The sequence below is a fragment of the Passer montanus genome, unplaced genomic scaffold, assembly GCF_014805655.1.
Source record: "Passer montanus isolate IOZ18808 unplaced genomic scaffold, ASM1480565v1 scaffold17, whole genome shotgun sequence".
Lineage (NCBI taxonomy): Eukaryota > Metazoa > Chordata > Aves > Passeriformes > Passeridae > Passer > Passer montanus.
Genome location: NW_024364270.1, coordinates 8,743,531 through 8,767,107, shown reverse-complemented (window position 1 = coordinate 8,767,107; position 23,577 = coordinate 8,743,531). Strand labels below are relative to the sequence as shown.

The 23,577-nt window shown below is 34.9% G+C and overlaps 1 protein-coding gene across 2 annotated transcripts in view; it reads left to right on the top strand.

Moving 5' to 3' along the window:
• Nucleotides 1-23,577, top strand: part of MGAT4C (MGAT4 family member C) — a 321,451-nt gene that overhangs the window by 231,627 nt on the left and 66,247 nt on the right. The window lies entirely within an intron of this gene.

The window sequence follows — 23,577 nt, the reverse complement described above, 5'->3', positions numbered from 1 at the left end:
TCAATCAAGGAAAGTTTACAGAAAACATTGAATCATTGTCATTGGGTTTTGTCTTAGTGCCTCTTTCTTAGTTTTACTTTTTAATCTTTCTTTGATATCTTTGTATATTCTTTGTCCTGAAACTGAATTCCACATAAGTTATTTTGTTTTGCTCATTCTGACAATTTTTTCCAAGTGTGTATCCACTGAAAGTGCATTATTGCTGTTGTGTGGCTGAGCTTCTCTGTTTCTAGAAAGAAGTTCATTCCTTGAAAATTGTAGTGATGCTGCTGAATTTATTTTTTTTCTGAGAGAATTCAAGATTCACTAAGACAATGAAATATTTTCACTTTTTATTTGCCCCCATTCCTGCCCTTGCTCTTTCTACTCCCCTTCCTTCCCTTCTTTTTTCCATGACTGTCACAATAACTATTCCTAAAATATTGGCATCGTACTGTGGACTTTTTTACATAGCAAAAATTAATATATTTTGAAATGGGAATATATGTATATGGCATTTTTTGTATATAAATCCACATCTACAATTTACATATTATTAATGTATTTTATTTTCACTTAATTGGTGATTTATTTTATATGTTTGTGAATAAGCTCATGTTTTGAAAGGTCATCTATGCTACTGCATGTTTAGAGTGATTTCCAGATTACTTACTTAGCAAGCATTTCCCACGTGTTTTGCCTTTCACTGCAAAGACAGTGAAGAAGTAGTATTTTACAACATTAGGAGATTTAAAATCTTCTGTAAACAATTTTTTTTTTGTATTTTGCCCTTACAATAACACAACATATCCAGTCTTCACTCTTGTTTTTCTCCCTCCAGAGAGTTATTGATATGCTTGAATAAATAGTATATACTCTAATCACTGCCCATCATCATTTTGCTAAATGGATTTAGTCTAGATAATGTGTATTTCTCTTCAGGAAGTCCCACATCTTTTGATGCAACAGAAAACCAAAGCCATGTGTCTGGTGCATTAAGAAAACTGTAAGTGTTTTAGAAGTGTGTGTTTATAGAGATGCTTCAGATAACAAAACCAGAAATGTGTTGTCAGGTGTGACAGGTGCCTCTTATTCTGTTACCACAGTGTGCCAGGAAATTATTTCTAAATCACAGAGCCTCACTTTTGATGAAATTTCCATCAGCTGGATTTCCACTGTATTATATAAAAAGCAAACTTTACTCTGGTATATTTATAATGCTCCAAAGTCATATGACTTCTATAGCGAGATTATTCCAGAGCTTTCCACTCTTCATACTGTTTTTTCTGAAATTTCTCTATATTTTTTTTATCTTGAACTCATTGAAATCAAGAGAACTGAGCATTACCTTTGACTGCATCAATATTTAAAGCCAATGACACTACTTAATTCCAGGGTTTTGCAATACACAAATATTTTAAGAAACACAGCTGCTCACAGGATCCCAAAAAATGGTAGATGAATGTTAATATTCTTTATTTCCAGTATTATTTTGTCACTAATTGGAAAAAAATCAAGCATTTCACCTTTTTTTTCAGTGTTCAACTTACCTCGTGTCAAAATCATACATCTCCCATGCCACAGAGTACTGTCCTGGTAGTGAAATTTAGGGACCAAAACCTATAAATACCGCCTTGTAATAATTCTGTAGCTTTAATTCTTGATTTGTTGTAAGATGACATCAAGCTATTCATACAGCAATCCAGGTACGTTTATTTTTTTGCCCTAGCAATGTGATTGAAAAGGAACCTTCAAATATATATATCTAGTGGGATTAAGATTTGTGAAATAGATTTCCTGACATTACGTTTATTCCTGAGCTAGAGAGGAGTAAGGAAATTTAGGTGAGAATCTCTGAGGGCAAATTTGAGAAATAAATTGGAAAACAAATTCATTGTTTGCAGCAAAGTGGCATCTGCACTTTGGCTGCTGGCATTTTACTTGCTCCTCAACTTGGAAATGAAATACTTTACAATGGCATTTTTCCCTCTGATTCCTTTTGGGAAGACAACTTTCAGGCTGACAAGGAAAATGGGCTTTGGGAATGTGAGTATTACACTGATAACAGTTATTAAAAAAAAAAAAGAAAAAAGTACAAAAAGTCAGGAGAAAACAACTACAAAATGTGGAACTTCTTCAGTTTAACTCCTGTCATTATTTCTATTTTATATTCTTAAGTTATAAAACAAACAAGGAAATTGCCAATAAAACTCATGGGTGCCACAGCACAGAAGCAGATGTCTAATATCTAAATTTTTCTTGATGACCCCATATTCCTGACTCCGCATGAAACCCAGTTTCTTAAGAGCTTTCAGAATGTTCCTGTGGGAGGGCTTTCCAGGTACCTTTACTTTGAATTATTAAAATTGTAATGAAAACCTTTGTACTCAACTTAAATGCAAAACAAAACAAATCCAACCTAAACTAAACAGCTTATTCCTGACCACAAAGCATTTCTAGTGCTTACCTAATTCTGATACTTGCGCTATGAGTATTAGGGAGCATTTGCATTTTGGTCTTGCCCTGTTGCACAGGTATATCAAAATCTAATAAATTGAGGGGGAAAAAAAAAACACAGACCTGTCAATTTCAGAACAAGTGAGAATTACTTAAAATTGTTCCAGTGCTCAGATGACAAACTGAAATCTGCCAATGGAAACTTTTGTATCTGCTTGAATTTTATATTACAAAAGGCCGGGAATTATTTTTCAAGGATCTTACTTATTTTTATTTTTGTTTCCAGTCATTTTGTAGCTTACCTTTCAGGCTGATAGTTGTGTTCAAGGCTTGTGTTCAAAGCTTCATATCAGTTCAAATCAGAACCAAGAACTACTACTTTTACCAGACAGGGTGATTCCAAAAGCCAGGGCATGGTTTAGGTTAGAGAACTCATGAACTCCTGTGAATATGTGCACTCTCTAATCGTGTCCCACTTTTATATAGAATCATATTCAATCTCCCCTCCTTTCCCTGGAAGTGTTTTGTACAGCAAATATGTGTGGCCACCCCTGGCCAAAGGTCTGCATTGTTCCTAAGAGGGTGAACTTTGGATGGTAGATATAAACACTGTATTTTTGGGTATTGGCACTCTCTGAGCAGAAGTCACCTTAACTGATTCTAATGGGTACTCTTCAGCTGATTCAGAGTATGCCATTGCATCCTACCCACTAAATTGCTTGTCCTATTATTTCTTAGCCCTAATTATTAATTTGCAGTTTTTAATGCTGACTAACTGGGAAGTATTTTTTCAATCTGTTGGTTTTGTAGACAATTCTTGGATTGTTATCTCGTATGAAACATTTTCACATGCATCATGCTCATTGTACTCTGGTCTGCTGCTTGGTGTGCACAAGGTGACAGTGAAAGTAAAGATATCTCACTTCTGGAGTATATGATAACTAATTCTCCCCTCCCCCCCATAATATTAATTTTTTCTTCACAACATTCAATAAACTTACAGTAAAAATTAAATATATGAAGGAAAAGTGGGAAATTGGTGCATTTCACAAGTGGCTACCAGTCCTGCTATAAAATATTGGTATAATGTACTTTAAAACGGTTGATATATGATGAAATATACAATGAATATATAAAATTAAGTAATTGTTAGGAAATAGCCTAGCAGCACATCTTATCTTTCGGTCAATGCAAGTGCAGTATATATTCTTTCCAGGTGAGTTTTCCTGAAACTTCTCTGCTGTGCCACTCCTTTTGTTAAGTCTGAAGAGAAAGGTACATAGGAAGAACAAAACATTTTGGAAATTTGGGATGAAAAGAAAATAAAATTAATACATTTATTACCTATGTGGTTAAAAAAAATAGATAAATCATATAGAGCATAGATAATGCTTATCTCTGTTGATTGAAAGAAGCAAGGGAATATTATTTTTTCAGAAAGTGAAAGAAAGCTTCTTATGTACATTTAATGGTAAAGTTCTACATACAAGACTGAAGAGAAAGTGTCTTTTCAGTCTGGATGATCTTCAGCAATTTGTATAAACCTATTCATCTTAGAGATTTTTGTTAGACATTTGCTTGTGTATTTTTGATCCAGTTTTGACTGGTTTATACACCTCTGCTTAAGGCTACCCACTCTATCACATTTCATGTAGCGATGTGATGCCTTTATTCAGTGAAAGCAATAAATACACAGTGTCTCTTTTGTTATTAGCATACTCTGAAAATATAATAAAGGAAAAAGTGTTTAGAACAGCATGAATCTCTTTCATAAATGTGAATCATAAATATCCATCCAATGGGCTAATCACAATGCATTACGCGACTTTTCTGATAAGCAGGAAAATTGCAGAGAGAGATTCAGATAGATACAATTAACAGAATGTAGAAAACTGGAGGAAAAAGGTATTTCTAAAGAGGTTCTAATCACAGGGTTTAAAAAGAAATCCTTTTTACAGATGATTAATTACACTGCAAAATACACTTTCCTGATTATCAAAATAATAGTTTGTTTAATGTATGGTCTTTTATTATCCTAAATAGCAGAGTTTGGAACCTCTCATTATAGAGATGGTATCTTTTATTATGCTTCTCGATATAAGTAGTATATAAACCACATTTTGTGAGTGAAGTCTTAATAAATAAAACTATTTTGCAAGTAATTATAGATTGTATTAAATTTGCCTTAGAGTTTGATTCTCTGACAGTTTGTTCAGCCTCATATTTTCTAAAGTATATTATCTTTTGTGTCTACACCGTTTGAACTCTTTCCCAATTAATATATCACAGCTTACCCGTTGATTATTGAAAACAGTGTTCAGATATTTCACTAATAACACAAATTACACTGGTACAATTATAGCGTGAAATATTTCTGACAAAGAGACTGAGGAACTTTTTTATATAGAAATTTTAGGAAGCAGGGAAGGAGTGACCTAACAGCACTTGTGTTAATGTATCCAAATCTTCCAAAGCTCATAAAAGAAATGTTTATAGGTCTTTCTGCAAGCAGAAATCATTTTCCTCTCTAAGCTGTTAGAAGGTATCTTGGTTTATTTCTCATTGAGACTTCCCCCATCAAGATTTGTTGACATGTAAGTATGACTCCTAAGGACAGTGCAGTATTCCTTTCTTGAGGACTGTAATTTCCACTAACGTTGAGAGTTAGCTGTAAAACCAATAACTTGTACTCAAAAGCAAGCTTTCTTGGAAGAAAAGGTATACATTTTCTGTTAAGTCATGTGAAACCTTTGAATAATGGATTACTATTAAAATTTACCTAGTATCCATGACATAATTTTTTTATTCTCAATGACCTCCAGAAATTAGGGAAGAAGTATGGGAGCATAGTCTGATTGTGGTGTTACATGTGCAATATAGAAGTTTTTACTTACTTTATGTTAAGTAATTAATAAAATGTTAATAAAATGCATGAGCAGGTAGTGGAATTCAGGAACTGCTCTCCAAGTTCAGTCTCCAATATACTTTGTTCACTGCTGCATAATGGACATGTCTATGTCACTATTTTAGTACAGCTCTGGGGTGAGCTTTTGAAATTAATTGTATTCTTTTCTCCTTTTTCTGGAAATTACCAGTGGCACAGCTATTGCATGAAAAATCAAATACTGTATCTTACATACTTTTCAGAGTTTTCTCTGTAAAAACAAAACACCGATTTGGATGCGAACATGGTTTAGCAGAGGAGGGCCTAAATCTAGGCCTACTGCTTCCCAGGTACTTCTTCAGCAGTAGACCAATTTTACAATGAATATGTAACCTTTTGAAGGGACGTGAGAGAGAGAGAGAGAGAGAAAGCAGAAGGGGAGGTTCACATGCAGTGAGCACCCTAAACACTCCAGAAGTGCGGTGCACCTTTGAAATTAAGTTCTATCAGACTACAAGTTGCGTCAATATATATGTTTTGTATAAAGCTCAGAATGAGTCAAAGGGGACATTGGGTTCAAAGCCAGCCTTCGCTACTCTGCTGTCATCAGCCTACTGTGCTTTTGAAAAGAACGTTCTTTTACCCAGATTTCTTCCTTGGACCAGAATCTTTTTAATGGTTGTCTAATTGTGATAAGTTTGACATGATCCTTTCCAGATGCCTGAAAACAGTTTTTCAAAATGCAGGACACACAGATCTCTATATATTCAACTTGAGCTTCTCATGATTCCCTCAGTGGTATAATTTGCCAAGTCACCACCACCCCATCCAGTCATATCTGCCTGTACTCTGCCCCTGTGGCCCAGGAAGACCCACGGATCGAGTGGCAGGAAAAGGCAAATAAATCATCTTTCCCTCTGCAATACTAAATCCTAGTAAAGAAAAATATCATACAATAAATGTGTGCAAAAGCAGACAATACATCCCACATGTCCACAGCACTTTCATGAACCGAAGCATTTCAAAATGAAACCATAGCTATGGCATTTTGATTTTGGCTTTTATAAGAGGGCTGGTCTCCTTTAAGTGACACATTTTCTTCTTTTCCATTTTTGACGCTTCCCTGAGTTTAGGGAAATAAATTAATGAACAAATTAAGTGTGTTTGAACCTATTATACCTCTTCATCTGCAGGTTTTAGGTAATTGCATAGGTTTTAGATACCTAAGTTCTTCTCTGACTGCCATCCTTTATGTAAGCTGATGTTGTATACTAATAGCTTGCCCTACGGGCAAAACTGAAGCAGTCCAAAGCAAGTTGTTTCAATTCTGACTTAACAGTGACTACTACATATCAAGATAAATACAAAGGAACAGTTAGAAAAATACCCTTTTTAAAAAATCATGTTGAATACTGCATACTACTTGAACTGTTACATGTCTATAATTATTGTGCTTCATATTCCAGATTTTGTTGTTTCAGGTTGCTGTCCAAAGGTATTTAAGGTTAATTTATTTTGGCAGAGGTGTCGTAATTCCAGGAGTAAAAAATAATTATATTACTGATCAAATACTGAAATCTCAAAGTTGTAAGATGATTGTGAGAATTGCAAACATTAAGGGGAGTAATATTTACTCAACTAAGTATTAAGTTTTTCAACCATAATATTACTGATCTACCTTGTGCTGGGTGTCAGAGTCAAAATCTGATTGCCATGCTGAATCAGAGGGTGAGAAAATTGAAATGTTTTTTCCTCTCCTCAGTTTCTGCCTTTACAACATCAACCATTTTCTTGCTCTTAAATATATTATATCAGTAGTCTGAATTTGCCACAAAGAAATATGGCACAGCAGGACTACACTTACAGAACAAGATTTTGAGAAAACGTGTACGAGAAATAGGTACATTACGTACTGTGGAGAAATGCATATTACCAATATCTCATTTGACTATATTTCTCAGTGTAATATCTGTGTCATTCTATGGCAAAAAGTAGAACTACTTTTTTTCATAGTTTTTTCATAAAAATCCCTTTATATTTCATGAATATTCAATCTGGAGTTCAGTAGTCCATGGGGAAGTTACATCTCTTTTTCATGCAGAGAATTTAATTACATAAATCTTGTTTATGCAGAAAAATAACTCAGACTGTGGAATAACTCCCATGTAAACTTGTAGCATTATAGTTCACTCCACCTTTCTTTCCTTCTACAATCAAATGTATTAGTGTTGGTTTGTTGTTTTTTTTTTAATTCTTCTCTGAAACAGGTTAATTTTTAGTGTCTCATTTTGGAGTTTATTCCTCACTTCAGGGTTAGCATTTCTTTTCTGGAAGGGTACAGTAAAGACAGTAGTCTTGATGACTTTAAATGTCAGGCAAATCAGGATTTCTTTAAAATTTATTTTTCTGTTAGTTTTTATTTGTTTGTTTTAGGTTCTTGTTTGTTTGTTTGGATTTTTTGGGGGGGTTTTATTTGTTTTTTTGGGGGGGTTTTTTTGTTTGCTTTAATATAGCCTAGAGATGCTTTTTAGTCTAAAGTGTATGGAAAGTTTCAGTAAATTCAGCACGAAAGTCATAGCTTCATACTGTCATTTATTGCTCTACCTTCTGAATAGCATATGCTGCATATACCATAAGAGACATATGGTACAAGTGAGCTATTTTTAATGTTATTGTTATAATGTAATCCCTTGAAATCAATTGCCAGAAGAGAGTGTAATTAGAACTAAACTGGAAGAGAAGCTTAGTGATCCATCAGCTGAATATCTATAGACCTGCCAGGGTTGTGGGCTGATATACTGATAAAGATATATCTAAGTTGTGTTTGTTCCCAATTTTTAAATGCTTTTGCTAGTTGCCAGCTGCACTTCAGTTCACAAAGGAGTAGAGTTCTTCTGGTAGAGTTATTTATATTATTTTTATGGAGAGCATTAAGTGAGGTTTTCAGACGTATATTGGAACATAAAGCTCAAACATTATCGGTTTTGACTAGGCAGAAGAATTCTTCAGATGTGTTAATGGAATCAAGGTCTAACATTGTACGTTTTAACTGCTGTTAATTTTCTTTTCTGGAGCAAGATGGCAGTGATACCTTGTGACTTAAAAATCGAAGCTTTTGAATTATGAGTAGAATATCGAAAGCAAGAATGTGTTACACTTTCCCAGTGGAGACATGTTTCATTATAATACATTATTTTGTAGTTGTCTGATTTCTGACCCTGTGATTTCAAACCACAGATAAAATTATTACCTTGTTTTAAGCTGTTCTTTGAAAACTACCCTTGATATTTTGAGCAGTTCAATAAGAATTTTCTGGGAACATATTTCTGAAAGTGGGAAGTGATTTTAAACAAAATAAGTCAGAAATTTAAATAACTAGATGCCAGGAATATGTGGATGGACTTGCTGACCATGAACTGTAAACCACTGAGCACATGTAAAATACATAGCCATTGCCTGGATCGCTGATTTCACACCACTAAGTCTTATGTAGAGCTTGTTTGCATCTACTTGAACTGCTGTTTAGATAATCAAATTCATTTTGCATAATGTTGGAAGTCTGTCATGAAACTGTGGGTAATTTATACCAGAGCAACCCATTCTTGTAGTGCTGAGATTCAGGATTTGGTCATCTTCTATATTAATGTAATTACAGAAACCATGCATACAAAATATTTAATGTCTATGTGAATTAATAGAGTAATGATCTCTGATTTTCCATACTATGAAGATTTATGTACTGTGGACTTTCATATATGATGAAATTTCATCAGAATGACAACATTGTCCCCTAATACCTGTCTTTTCTGTGACAAGGGAAGATTGAAACCTTTTCCACTGCAGTTTTGTTATTTTTTTGAAAGTAGGCAGTTGATGGAGCACCATACGTGACTGGAATAAGAAACACGCAGTCTGAAGATATCCACAGCCTCTAAAATTATATCTTTATATACACGTGAAAGCCTGAAAAAAATCAGAGCAACCTTTTAAAAAGGCTCACTGGCTAGACATCTAAAGAAAAATGCAGTTAAATCTCATTCATGCATTTACCTGTGGGACTTAAATTCACATGGAACCCTCTCAACCAATTAACAAGAAAGGTAATTCACTGTAGCTGCTTTTCTTGGCATAAGAAATAGTTTGAGTAGCTGAAAAAAACAACCAAACAAAACAACCAACACCTAATACCCTCACAAAAGCACTTCATCCAAAGTCATGTAAATATTTAAAACAGAATGAAATTCTAATTCCTAATAATTTTTACTTTATGTGCAAGGTTTTTTGTCTCATAAAAATGAAAAGGAGTGCTTGCAAACTGACATAATAAATTGTATTAATAAGAGGGTCATATTTGAGTGTATAATGTATTCTCCCTTTTTCTGCACACCTCTGGGAGTAAGCAGCATCTGTTCTCCCCAGATTCAATGAGTAGTTGAAGAATGTGCTCAATTACTTTACTTTATGTGAATCTTATCATGTTTACTTGTTTGTAGAATACAACAATATTAAGATATTACGTCTTTTATCTCTAAAATAAATGAAGGACATTGCTTTTATAAGAAAATTCTTGTATTTATATTGGCAATAAAAATAGTTTTGGAAGTAGGCATTGTATTTTATAATAGCTTATTTTAGTAATAATAATATAGATAATAGAAAATTCATAGTATAATATATATTATAATACAGAAAAATTTTATGGTGTTAACATCTATATGTTATAATACCAAGAACTTTCTAAACAATATATATATAAAGGGTTTAAGTATATTAATTTCAGTAAGGGGAAATAGAATTACGTTATGTATGGAAGAGACTAGATTTTGTGACCTTTGTTCTATCTGCAGAAGGCATGGGTCATTTGAGTCCATTGTGATGAAGAATAGATGCTGTTGGAAACTCTGTCATTTAAAAAAAATGGCAGTCTCTTAACTGGAAAGGTATCTGACCACATGCTATCAAACATTTTGGACCAAGAGGTACGGTGTACTGTCAGCACAAATGTTCCTAGATTTAGTTGACACCTTAGATCTTAGGTAGTGCCTAAAAAGAACTCCTATGTTAGTAATTCTTTAACACTTTATTATTTTGTACTTTTCACAGTTCCAGGCTAAATTATATGATGCAGGGCAGAAAGCCTGATATCACAAAAATTGTAAAATTCTTTCTTGGTTTACGCATTTTTGCTGTTAAATGTGAAGTTATTCAGTTGATTTAAGTTTCCTTTAATTCACAGGGAAGGATTTTCCAGGGCTCCCTGGTGAAAGCCCACCAGAGACCTCAAGGGAAATCTGTGCTTAAAAGGACAGGTAGATCTAGAGTTTCTTAAGGAAGAGTCTGAGTTTACGTAGAGAAAAAAGGCACTGGTTCAGCAACATGGAGAGGAATGAGCCTTAGCGGCCTGATATAACAATCTCTTCCACAGGCACGCTGTTAGACACTACTCCAGTGATCAGCAGTTCCTGCATTGAAACATGCCTGCTAGTCACGCTGATCCAGTATAAATGTCATTTTCTCATTACAATAGATTTCTGAGAACAGCATGGATTCTCCATGTATGTTTTTCATTTTCAGGTACTACAATACGCCTGCACTAGCTTTTTTTGTCTTCAACAGAAATTAAAATCCAGTGATCTTTATCACATTTCTTCTTTCTTCTCTGTTAAATTAATTTACTAAGACAAAAAAGATGTAGAAGAAAGGAATCATAAGGTAACAAAGATCACTGGAACATGCCAGCTTATCATAAATTTTTCTCTCAACAGATTCTTATGAGAGAAACAATGTTATATAATCCTCCTAACCCATGCTGAGTATTTATTGTGATTTATTTTTGTTGTTGTTGGGTGAGTGTGTTTTTGGTTTGGATTAATATTAGCTTTGGTTTTCATCTTTATATTTTCCTAGGGGAACATCACACCAAAATACTTATAAACCCCTAAGCAGTGAAATCACAAAATTTAAACATTATTGTAGAATAACTTTTCATACTTGCACCTTGACTCATTCAGTCCTCATGGCTGCATCATAAGACTTAGCACAAGTCTGCATTTGTTCTCAGAACAGAAAGGGCCCCTCAGGGCCCCCCACATCATTATCCAAACAATAATCAAGAAACATGAGCTTAAGTTTGTCAAACAACAAATCTCAGTAACTCAAAATCTCAGTAACTCAAAATCAGGTCACTCCTCAAAAATATGCCTTAAACTTTTTCAGTCAGCCAACATGACAATATTTTTGCAGGTACCTTTTTGCTTCTTTATTTTTTCTTATAATGTCCCATTAAGACCAACTTTTTTCCAGTTGTCTGATGTCTTTCAGCTCTATGCAACTTGATGAATCTCAAAGTAGATTTTTACCACCTTCCTGTATAGGATTTCTGCTTATTCCCTATTCCATAAATCCTGAAATAATTCCCACATCTGTCTTTTTCTGTATCTACCAATAGAAATCCAAACTGTGCAAAAGCAGAAAAGTGAACATAAAAGCTGAAAGGCAAATATACAACTAATTGTACATACTACTAAAAAAAAACAAATAGGCAACTTCCTTGAAGTGTTCCACAAGTCAGTTCTAACTTTTTATTTCTATGTTTCCTGTGCATTGCATTAACATAGTACTTCAACAAGTTAAAAAGATAAAGATTTAAAAATTTGCTTTGTTTCACCTATATGCTACTACAGAAGGTGTTTGGCCCTGATCTTAGAAATAATTAAGTAGAATTAATATGGGTTTTGGTTTTTTTTCTGATTGCGTATTTGTAAGTGGATGACAGAAGAATATAAACATCTTCATTTTGTTGATATTTTGTGTAAGCCAATTACAATTAGCTTTGGGAATGGAAAGTACATTCATTGACACTTACTACAGGCTAAAAAATGCTAAAACATAACTTCTCATTCAGAAAGCATCAGAAATCCTTTATCACACCTATGCGAACAGGAAAGCAAGTAAATAATCTTCTCAGTTTCCAGGGCAAGATGGTGAAGTAGCATATTTAACCATTGATTAGAGTTTAGATTTCTGGTTTGACATTTTGGGTATTTGGAGTTGAGATGACTCTTCCTTATACTTACAAGTTGTCCTATGTAATTGAACTCTTACTCATAGTTGGCTAGTAACAAGTGAAGATAGTGTTTTGGTTCTTTTGTGTTAATATTTCCTATTTTATAGCATTATTTAATTCACATGTTTAATTTCTCTTTCTATCATCTTAAGATTAAAACAGTCGAAATTAAAACATGTGAAAGAGAAATTAAAACATTGAAATCATCAGCATTTGTCCATTTTTTTCTTTTTGGACACAGTCCGTTAAAAACTGCAATTAATGTACAGGTTTTTGTTTGTTGGGTTTTTTTGGTTTTGTTGGTTTTTTTTCTGCTCGAAGGTTAAATGAAAGCTATCTCACAATTTCTAAATTGTTGACTTCCTAATTTCTTTTCCTCCTTATAAATTTTCTTTTTGGTCTCTGAAAATGCTTTGCATTCCCTATAATAATTCCAGCAAGGTTGTTTCCTTTTTCCCACATTTTCTTAAAGCTAATTTACAAGAATTCCATGCTAAGCTTCAGGAGAAAATCTGGAGGTACTAGAATTTCAGTTGAATATCTTCTTGGCCTCGCTACTTGCATTTCGCATTGCTGTTGTTATCTTCTGCAAAGAGAAAACCTTACCATACCCTGCTGCTATGGCACCACACAAACAAGAGACTTAATGCATAGCCCTTGTTTTCTCTAGTGTTTAGAGGCTGTACAACACCTGGCACTTATTCCTTTAAATGTGGGAGAATTATATCTGACATCTGATGGAATAAAGAAAATGCTTTTCCTGTGTTTTTATATTATGTTTAAGAAACAACTGCATAGAAAGCAAATACATTAAATGCTCTTCACCTCTTCTGAAATATCATTTGAGGGAATATTAAACCCAGTGTTTAGAAATCAAATGTAGATGAAGACAGGCACAACTTCAGCTTCTTTATTTCTTTAATAATGGAATGTAAAAATCTAAGTAAAATGCAAAAAAGTTCTCTTAATATGGAAAAAATTGAAAATTACCGATGTCTGGTCCATCTGAATGTGAGGTCTATCATCGCACTATCCTTTTGACATGACAATATTTCAAAGCAAATATACATTTAAATATTTTAAACTGCATTAAAATTGCTAACAAGATAAATAATTTCATATGTCTGATGGACTTTAGTAGAAGTTTTCTTTTAGAAGTTTTGTTTTAGAAACAAACATTTATAAGCTGATATGATGGCAGAGTACAAGATGCACTTTACCATTCTAATTAGCAATTTTTTTCTTATTTCTAAGAAAATTCAAGAAAGAAAGGATATAACAATAGAAGCAGTGCTTTCAGAATGGCATTGAAACACAAGCATTATTTTCATGTAGATTAGGTAATTTGCATGCAAGCAGTTTATCTCATTACTGTTCCAAGCCTGTGATATCTCTCCCTTTTACAGGTGCCTTTACATTTACTAAGGTAACCCCTTCATTGTATATGAAATGTGTGACAAGTACACGGTTTCTGTATGATATTGATTTGTTAATAACTGTTTGTCTTGTTGTGTTCTAACACAGTCTTTTTAATTTGCCCTGCTTGAAATAGGATATGTGACAATAAGTCCCATACCAGGATTTTTTTCCAATTTCTTCTGAATATTTTCCTCCATTCCTTGTCAGTGCTTTTTTGCCAAATTGGATACTTTCTTAGTGATCAGTAGTCATTTTTTCCTGCAATATTCAATTGACTTAAATATTTTTTAAAAATATATTCTTTCATTCACATGGATTATATGGGTTTTTTTATACGCCATCATCTGCTTTGCTTTTTTTTTTCTGTTTCCCCATATCAAAACCATCAGGTCTTGCACAAATTTCTAGTCTGATTACTGGATGTAAATACCTTGCAGGTGACCCCTAAGCTTTGGACTTTGGAATCACTCAGAAGCCAAGATATGTTGGAACAGAGACTTTGTTGTGGCTGTGAACTGGAGCCTAAGAGGAAATCCAAGCCCTAACAATTTTGCCATGCAGTCATGTCTTGGATAGTGAAAGAAAATAGAATCTGGGAAGGGAGACAAACAGTCCTGATATACAAGTTTTTCAGCCTGCCAGAACTCTCCCAAGCCCTGTCCAGTCTGCCACAGAGCAGAAGGGAGAGGGGGAAGGTAGCAGATATTAGGTCATCAACAGAAACTAGAAACATTTTGAAAGTCTACTGAGAGTGTGATTTCTTCAGTCTGTCACTAGTATAAAAATTTCCCTGTGAAATGGTACGCAGCTGTTAAGGCAGAGTGTGTGTCAGTGAAAACAGAGTGGGAAGAGTGTTCACATGCCTTCAGCATGTGTCCTCCAAGCCCTAGGAAGTGCTGAATTTTGTTTGATTGCTGGCAGTTGATGGGGAGTAAAATGGAAGAAAATGGGTACAGAACATTTCAGTTGTGGAAATTATTTACTCGGAGCTCTGGATGAATGGGGAAGAAAAGGACACATCTTCCCCTGTCTCTCTGTTTGTAGTGGCAGGTGCCTCTTTGTGTTAACTTTCTTTTGATGACTGGAAGGGCTCTTTGTCAGAGCTGCTACAGTGCAAGGTAATTGTTTATTGAATCTGCCCTCCATGCTGAGGGCAACAATGCTTAAATAACTAGAGGCATTTAATCTTTCAGATAGAATAAGGCAGCAATTCCAAGGAACATACAAGAAAAGTGGGTAATTTTTGTGGCATTCCTAGGAGATGTTTGAGATAGATTATTGAATACAGGAGAAGCACTTAGCTGTTAGGTCGTACCTATTAATGCTTTATGTCCTGCCATTGAAAATATTTTAAAATTTTTAGAGACCAAAAGTGGGTCAAGCTAATTTTTTTAACTTATTTCTACAGCAGTCAAAATATGAATGATTATAAGAAAAGCAAAATAATAACAGAGGTCACAGTCACCATTCGTCAAAGGAAGCAGATTAATTGAAACCAGATACAGAAAAACAGAGCTGAGGACAGAATTTTTGATTCACATGTAGAGATAGAACAAGAGATTACAATTTATCCCAAGAGGATTTGCTATTCCTTTTTTTTAATTTTCACTGAAATATTTTCTGCTCAGAATTTTCCCTGGGAGAGCATCCTGTCTATGTTCTGAGTTAGTAAGAAAAGAAGGATGCTTCCATGGTTTGAGTCATTTTCTATGACTTGGCCTATATGCCTTCAACTGTCCATTTCCTTACAATTTTTTGATGTGAATTTATATAGGTTCCATGTGCATTGACCCATTTTTGAAAAGAAATAATTAGACTTATGAGTATTTTCAGGCTAATAATATGAAATATATTTATATTTACATAAATAAATATTCAAGTATTCATATAAACAAAATAAGAAGAAATTTGTATTTGCATGCACATACACAGTAGATTCATATTAGTATTTGCATAAATATTATGATTGTGTAATTATTTATTAATATACATATTTATAGAATAACTATTTATTAATATTTTTATTTTGAATATAACACCCTATTTATATAAAATATTAAATATATGAAAAACATGTACTAAAAAGCATATGTTTGTCATTTGATTGTCCATAACTACTTGTCTGTGGAGATTTACAAGATGATTGCAAAGAAGAACAGCTAATATCCATTTCTGCTTTTCTTATGAAGATTCTCTTCTGCTTTGCAGTTTACAAGGGAAATGGTTTCAAATAAATTGTCACTTTTGTTAATGAAATCACATCTTAATAAGGTACTGAGTGGAACAATGTTATTACTAACCTAAATATATTCTTCTGTTAGATTTTTATTCATTATGACCTGCTCTAACATACTTGATAATAACATAAGAGAATACATTTCTAAAGCCTGGAATGTAATGCCAGTTTTTTTATCTTAATGAGTTAAATTCACATTAAGTCAGACAAAAAAAAATTAAAATTATTTTTTCATGCAAATAATTTCTAATTGGATGCACCATGATAAATTGCAATGTAATTTATACCTGAAATGCTAAAAATCACTAAAACCAGAAAATCTAATATAATAGTTTTAGGATCATCCCCCAAAGCTTATAATTAGCTGTGATTATATCATCAAATAGCACTCTGTATCAGCTCTTAATGAATATTTTTGCTAAAAATATAATCAGTTTTTTAGCTGGTTTCTTCTTTGTTCTGTTAGATACTGCTTCTGAATTCCCCCTGAATACGAAATTGAAAGACTTCCTTAATCTTACCCTGCATAAAGAAAAATGTTCCCTTAGGCTTATTAAATTAAAAATAATCCATTAACTTGAAATCACCTACTTTTCACAGTGATTGTAAAGTGATAGTTTTACTAATATTAAAAATACCTTGAATTTCTGAATTTGATTTTTTAATTCCTGGTGTATGCTTTTTCTCTCTGTTATAGAATAGGCTGCATTTATTTTGCAAACCATATCTGTGTTAAACTCCTGCTGTGGAGTAATGCTCTATCTCTTCCCAACATTGCAGAAAATAAATATTTCTTTCACTCATTGCAGAATTATATATTCACAATTATTTCTGCTCTATGAGTGACAGTGTTTTCTTCATGTACTCCCTTTCCCAGATTCTGTTAAGTGTTCCTGCACATCCTTTAATACTTTTTGCCTAAAATCATGATCTAGAATTTACTAATTCAAAATATAAATTTGTAGGAGGTGAGAGATAAGGCCTTGATAGAAGCATAGAAAAATACTCTGAGTTGGAAGGAACCCATCAGGATCATCAAGTCCTACTCCTGGCCCTGCACAGGACACCCCAGGAGTCATACCATGTGCCTAAGAGTATTGTCCAGATGTTTCCTGAACTCTGTCAGGCTTGGTGCTGTCACCACTTCTCAGTGGAGCCTGTTGAAGTGTCCAACCACCATCTGGGTGAGAAATCTTTTTCTAATATTCAATATGAACCTCCCCTGACACAATGTCATGGCTCTCCCTTGAGTCCTGTCACCAGTCACACAAGTGAAGAGACCTGTGCCCGATTTCTGAGGATGTTGAAGACCACAATGAGGTCTCCCCTCAGTATCTTCCAGGCTGAACAAACCAAGTGTCTTCAGTTGCTTCTCATGTGGCTTCCCCCCCACACCCTTCACCATCCTCATGGCCCTCCTTTGGACACTCTTTAATAGTCTTGGTTACATTGTGCCCCCCAAAAATAGGGCTCCTAGCACTCAAGGTGAGGTCGTCCCAGTGCTGAGTGGACCATCCTCATGGCCCTCCTTTGGACACTCTTTAATAGTCTTGGTTACATTGTGGCCCCCAAAAATGCTCCCAGCACTCAAGGTGTGGTAGTCCCAGTGCAGAGTGGGACAATCCTCTCCGTTTCCTGGCTGGTGATGCTGTGCCTGATGCACTAAAGGACAGGGTTAGCCTTCCAGGCTGCCAGGGCACTGCTGACTCATGTTCAACTTGACATATACCAGGACCCCCAAGCCTCTTTCAACAGTGCTGCTGTCCAGCCTCTCATTCCCCAGTTTATGCATACAACAATTTGCCCCATTCCAGGTGTGGTATCTGGCACTTGCTTTCATTAAACTACATGTGGTGGGTGACTGCCCACCTCTCTAACTCATTGAAGTCTCTCTTCAGGGCCTCTCTGCCCTCGAGGGAGTTGACAGCTCCTCCCATTTCAGTATCGTTAGCAAACTTAAATCATATTCCTTTGAGTCCCACATTCAGGGTGTTAATGAAGAGGTTGAAGTGCACAGAGCTGGACACCTCTGGAACCCTACTAGTGTGTAGATGGTAGGCTGGTGTCATCCCATGCACTATAACTCATTGTGCCTGACCTGTGAGCCAGTTGCTCACCCATCATGTAACCTGGTTATCCAGCTGTGCCTTGGACATTTTGTCCAGAAGGATACTGTGTGAGGCACTATCAAAATCTTTGCTGAAGTTCCAAAAGGATTACATCTATTGACTTTCCTAGACCAGCTAGGTACCCTGTGACAGGAAGAAACCAGGTTTGACACGCAGGACTTCTCCCTCATGAAGCCATGCTGGCTGTGACCAATGACTGCATTGTCCTCCAAGTGTTTTTTAATACCTCCCAGAATGATCTTAAGCACAATTTTACTGGGCACTGAAGTGAGATTCACAAGTTTGCAGTTTCTGAAGTCCTCCTTCTTGCCCTTCTTTAAAATTAAGACAATATTCACCAGCTTCCATACAGCTGGGACCTCTTCAGGTTCCCAAGACCACTCAAAAATGATTGAAGAGGCTTTGTCATGACAAGCAGCTAGATTTTTGAGGATTCTTGGATGAATCCCAGCAAGCCCTATAAGTTTGTAGGGATCCAGCTGTAATATATTTTGTCAAGATATTATTTAATATCCAACAAACAAAAGCCTGTGTTTGTTTTTTGATTTGGTTTGGATTTTTTAGTATACTCATTATACTTATTTTTATCCTATTACTCTGGTTATGCATTCAGACATTTTTTCCCTGCTAACCTAAATGATGAATATTTTTCAGTTTATGATTTCCTTATTATCAGGAATAAATTTACCTATAATTTAAAGGTAATGTTCTAACTTTTTGAGGCAAATGTATATTCAGCCTAGAGATGTTTTGCCTTCAAAATCAGGAAATATCATCAAAGATTGCCTCCTTTATCTCAGGTGTCTCAGTACCATTCCTGAAACTTATCTTTTCCTGAAATTTCAGTCAGGAATCTGACTGAAATCTTACAGTTTATTGTCTTCAAGAAAACTGCCACTCAGCCTGAAGTGGCTGTGGTTCTGCAGTGAGCAAGTGGCTTGTGATGCAGCATACTGTTGGCAGAATATTTCATGTGTTTGCCAACCGGCATCAATAGCCCATCTTGTGGCCTGTGACTATGAATTAGCTCTCTGTGCTGAGCATTTTCTTAAATATTATTTTGAGAGATACAAATTCCTTACATCCAGCAATAATCATTCCCATGTAGAAAGCCAAATATCTCTGGCAGAACAATGGTCAGATACCAAGTATCTGTTCTAGTGTGAAGCACAATCACTTCATAGCAAGAGGTTTATTCCTTTCCTAAAACATCCCAAGTCACGCAAGCCCTCTAAAAAGCTCAACTTTGAACTCAAAAGTAAATGGGTGGATAGAATTAGAAGATATAGAAAAAGGACAGGGAGCTGGAACATGGAATATTTAGAGCATAAATAGAACTGTGACCCTGCCATTTGCTTTTGAAGTATTGCCTATACATCGCACCCTCACAAGATACCTGGAATGTGAATCTTTTGAGTTAGTGAATGCACATTGCTTTATAGGAGAGAAAGGACTCTCAGGCATGAAATAGGACTAGCCTTCATGATAAATTATACCCTATTACCAGCAGTTATTGGTTTTGACAATATCAGTGAAGAAATTCTTTATTGAAGGATAAGAAGAAAATGGTAAAATAGAGATCTTAAATGCTCTTTCTGGAAGAACAGAAAATGAAACATAGTATATTTTGTGAAAAGAAGTTGAAATACAAAGTATTTTATGAAGAGCAGTAACAAATAACTCAACAAATTCAGTGAGGTAATATGCCTCTCTGAAACATTCAAATGACTGCTGGTGACTGAAAAAGTGCTTCCATATAAAGCCAATTATAATTAATGGGTGTTGTTATAATATAATGAAAGGGAGAATAAGAAAAACAATTAAGCGTTTACAAAGTTATGGGTGTAAAGAGAAATGTGTTTCATAAACTTAGAGCTTATCTGAAATCCTAAATGAGATATTTGTTGCTCTCAAGCAGTTTAATCATGCATTTACTGGTTTCTGACATTAGAGTAATATCAGGAACAAGTTGAACCTCAGGGGAAGTTTATGCTCGGACCACTGACTTAGAAGGGTGTTAAAAAACTCTCTGTGACAGAGAGGTAAGGGAAACAGATGAGCTACAGGTAAAACTCGAACTTTTGTGAAAGCTAAAATGCAGAAAGGAATATTAAGCTGAAAGTAAGGGTTTAGAAGACAACAGTGGAGATTTCAGGTGTTGCTGATATCTTATGTGACATGTTCAGGCATATACGGAAAAGAGACACCAGAGACCATGAAAATGAATAGTTGGATTATTTGAGGATACAATTCTACAGCTTCCTGTCTGTAAAATGAACTGCAAGCTACATGCTTACAGAATCAGTCATGTCTTGAGGAATGTGAGAATAAAAAAGAGACCAAAAATGAGAGACTAGTAAGATATCTCAGAAGGAAATATTTTATGGTTTGGTTAAGAAAAAGAAGACATAATGAAATACTAATTATTTGGGAGGGATTTCTAGGAGTCTCAATATAAAGAAGAGTGGCTATCAAATATGAATGAATTTTCCAAAGAAAAAAATTACAATCTTTAAGTCACAGAAACTGCAATCCCGGAAACAGGAATTATACAAATACAAGCTTTGAAATAACACTTTCAGATACTGATCTAATTTGTGAGCAGGAGTAAAAAAATTGATTAATTTTAAAAGTAATGAGAACAAAAAACTTAATATTTTATAGTATTCTTGATAAATTATTCAAAACAAGAAAGGATAAACCAAAAAATACTTTGCATTTTAGTTTAGTATTTTGAAATACTGAAAGAAAACATAAAAAACTTGAAGTTAACAAAAAAAAAGATGTAAAACCACTGCAAAGAATCTTACCTCAGTGCAATCAATGGGATTATATCTATATATATCTATATCATAAAAAATTTTTATAGGACAGAATACGATTTGCAACTCTCAGTAATCTGTTCTATTCTGTCTACAGTAGTTATCTGCAGTAGAGGGCAAAAATTTGGAAAATTTAAATACCTTTGAGTACTATTTATTACTAACAACCTAATAAGAAAGTATGATTATAGTGGAAATTTACTATCCTGCAGACCGAATTTTTAGGTTAACAAAGACTATACACTATAACACTACTGACACTTTAAATGCTACAATGCCATTATCTAGAAGAAATGAGAACTTGTCACTTAATAAATAGAAAGACAACTATATTTAAAAATATTAAGAATACTGAGGCAAGTCTTTTTAAAACAGAGAAAAATGATACATGAAAAAGATCAAAGGAAGACTTCAGAGCTCTGTAAAAAAGTAAATAGTGCAAAACTATCAAATGCCTTCAATATTATTTGGCAGGGCATGTAGTAAGAGTGACAAAAACTAGACTAGCTAATTATTTAATTGAAGAGCATTCCTCCAGTTTTCTCCCTCAGGGGAAGGGAGGTCAGAACATTGAACAGGAGTAGAAGACTCTTACTGTGAACTAGCAGAAGGGAGGGAACAGCTGTGACAGAACCTGAGATCTGCCTGAGCTTGATACCAGCTATAAAATATAAAGAAGTTTTCAGAAAGAAGGAGCAGGTTGGATGTGTGGAGCACCTTTGTAGGACAGATGACAAACTGCTTGAGAGCTTGTGTGGTAAAGAGAAGAGTGACAAATCCTCTGCCAGGAAAGGAGTAACAGCTTCCAGTGGCAGACAATAGGCAAACTGGCTGGGGAGAAACTGCCGAAAAATCCCTGGGGCTTGTGGCAGACAGAAAGCTGAATAGAAACCAGATGTGTGTCCTGATAGCAGAAAAGATGAATGGCATTCTAGACTGCCTTAATTATCCTGTTGTTATAGGTATTTTAAATAATAATAATAATAATAATAATAATAATAATAATAATAATTTCCAGATTATTGTCCTCATTACAAGAAAGACATTGACAGATGGATTTAGTTCAGTGAAGCCACCAAAGGTGTCAAGCAGTTGGGGCACCTGACCTGAGAGGATAAGCTGAGGGACTGAGATTGTTTTTTTTCTGGAGAACAAAAGGTATGAAAGGACTGAACAGTGGTTCTCCATGAGGGTGGATGAGGAAACGGAGCCTCCACAGTGCATGGTGGGAGGACAAGAGACAATGGGTATAAAAGAATTGAGGGATGCTCTTATCAGATGTGAACAGAAACTCTTCCTGTCAAATGAAGAAAGTGATTCCACAGAGAGGTGAGCAGTCAACACCCAGCTGGACACAGCCCTGAGCAGCCTGCTCTGACCTCAGAGCTGACCCTTTTTTAAACAATAGATTGGATTAGGGACTGTGTGAGGCCGCAATGCCTGACTTACCCTAGGAATAGTCTCTACATATAAACTTTATTCTGCTTCTGTTTTACTTCCAATATTTTTAAGGAAGAATCCTTAGGAAGAACGTAGTAGCATTTCCAAAAAATTACTTAGTGTAATTGTGAGAGTGATGCCTAGAGATTTTTTGGTTTTCTATATATCTTTCATATGTTTTTAACTTTGTAGACTGCTAATATATAGTTATAACTTCTAACATTTTTCCTGCCTTCTTCCATAGTTTAACAAACTCTTACCAGTACATACTTAAATCCTGTTTTGCCTTGCCTTTAGTGTGGCAAGGACAATTTGTTTGCACCACACATTGTACACACACGATAAAGTGTGTGGCTAAAATATCAGGGTGGGAGGGGGCTCCAATGGGGCAGAACCTGCAGGGAAATTACCTAACCAGCTGCTCTTCTAACTGGACAATATTTGTTAGATATACTATTACCTAACCTTGTAAAAGTCTGGAAATACTGCATCACTGCATATCGCCATATTGAAAGATTTCAGTTAAAGACTTGCTTCTATATTATCATTTTAACAATGTTTGGAAAAGTTTGTGCTTTATTCCGGGCAACAACAGAGGAGTGATTTGAGTTTAATTGCTGCACTTGTTGTCAGGCCATGACCTAGGGAAATAAAAGTGTGGATTGCGATAGTGTTTTAGCTCATTTCTTCTGGTTCTGGTTGTTTAGTTATGGGGGGTTTTCTTTACATTGTCTTAGTTTGGGGGTGGGGTTTTTTTATGATTTTTGGCACGTGCTCATTTTCTTTTGGGTTAAAACCTCTATTCACTTAGCAGGTCATTAAATATCATTAAATACTAGGGATAGGTCTGAACAGTGAAACTCAATTTTGAAAGTTGTAGGGGTTGAAAAGATCTAAAAAAAGAGAGCAATTGGAAATATAAAAGGGAAGATAAGTGAAATAAATAAGAAAGGCAACTCATTAAGTGCAACAAAGGTACTTGATAACCCATGGTATTGGAGTGAAACTCCAAGGATGGAAAACTGGTTTTCCAAAGTCATAGAGACATATAGTCAATAAAATTCAGAGCAAGAATATGGTTAGATATTTTGCCTAGGTTAAAGGTATTAAATTTGGCATCAGGCTTTTAATAGGAAAAATGTGCA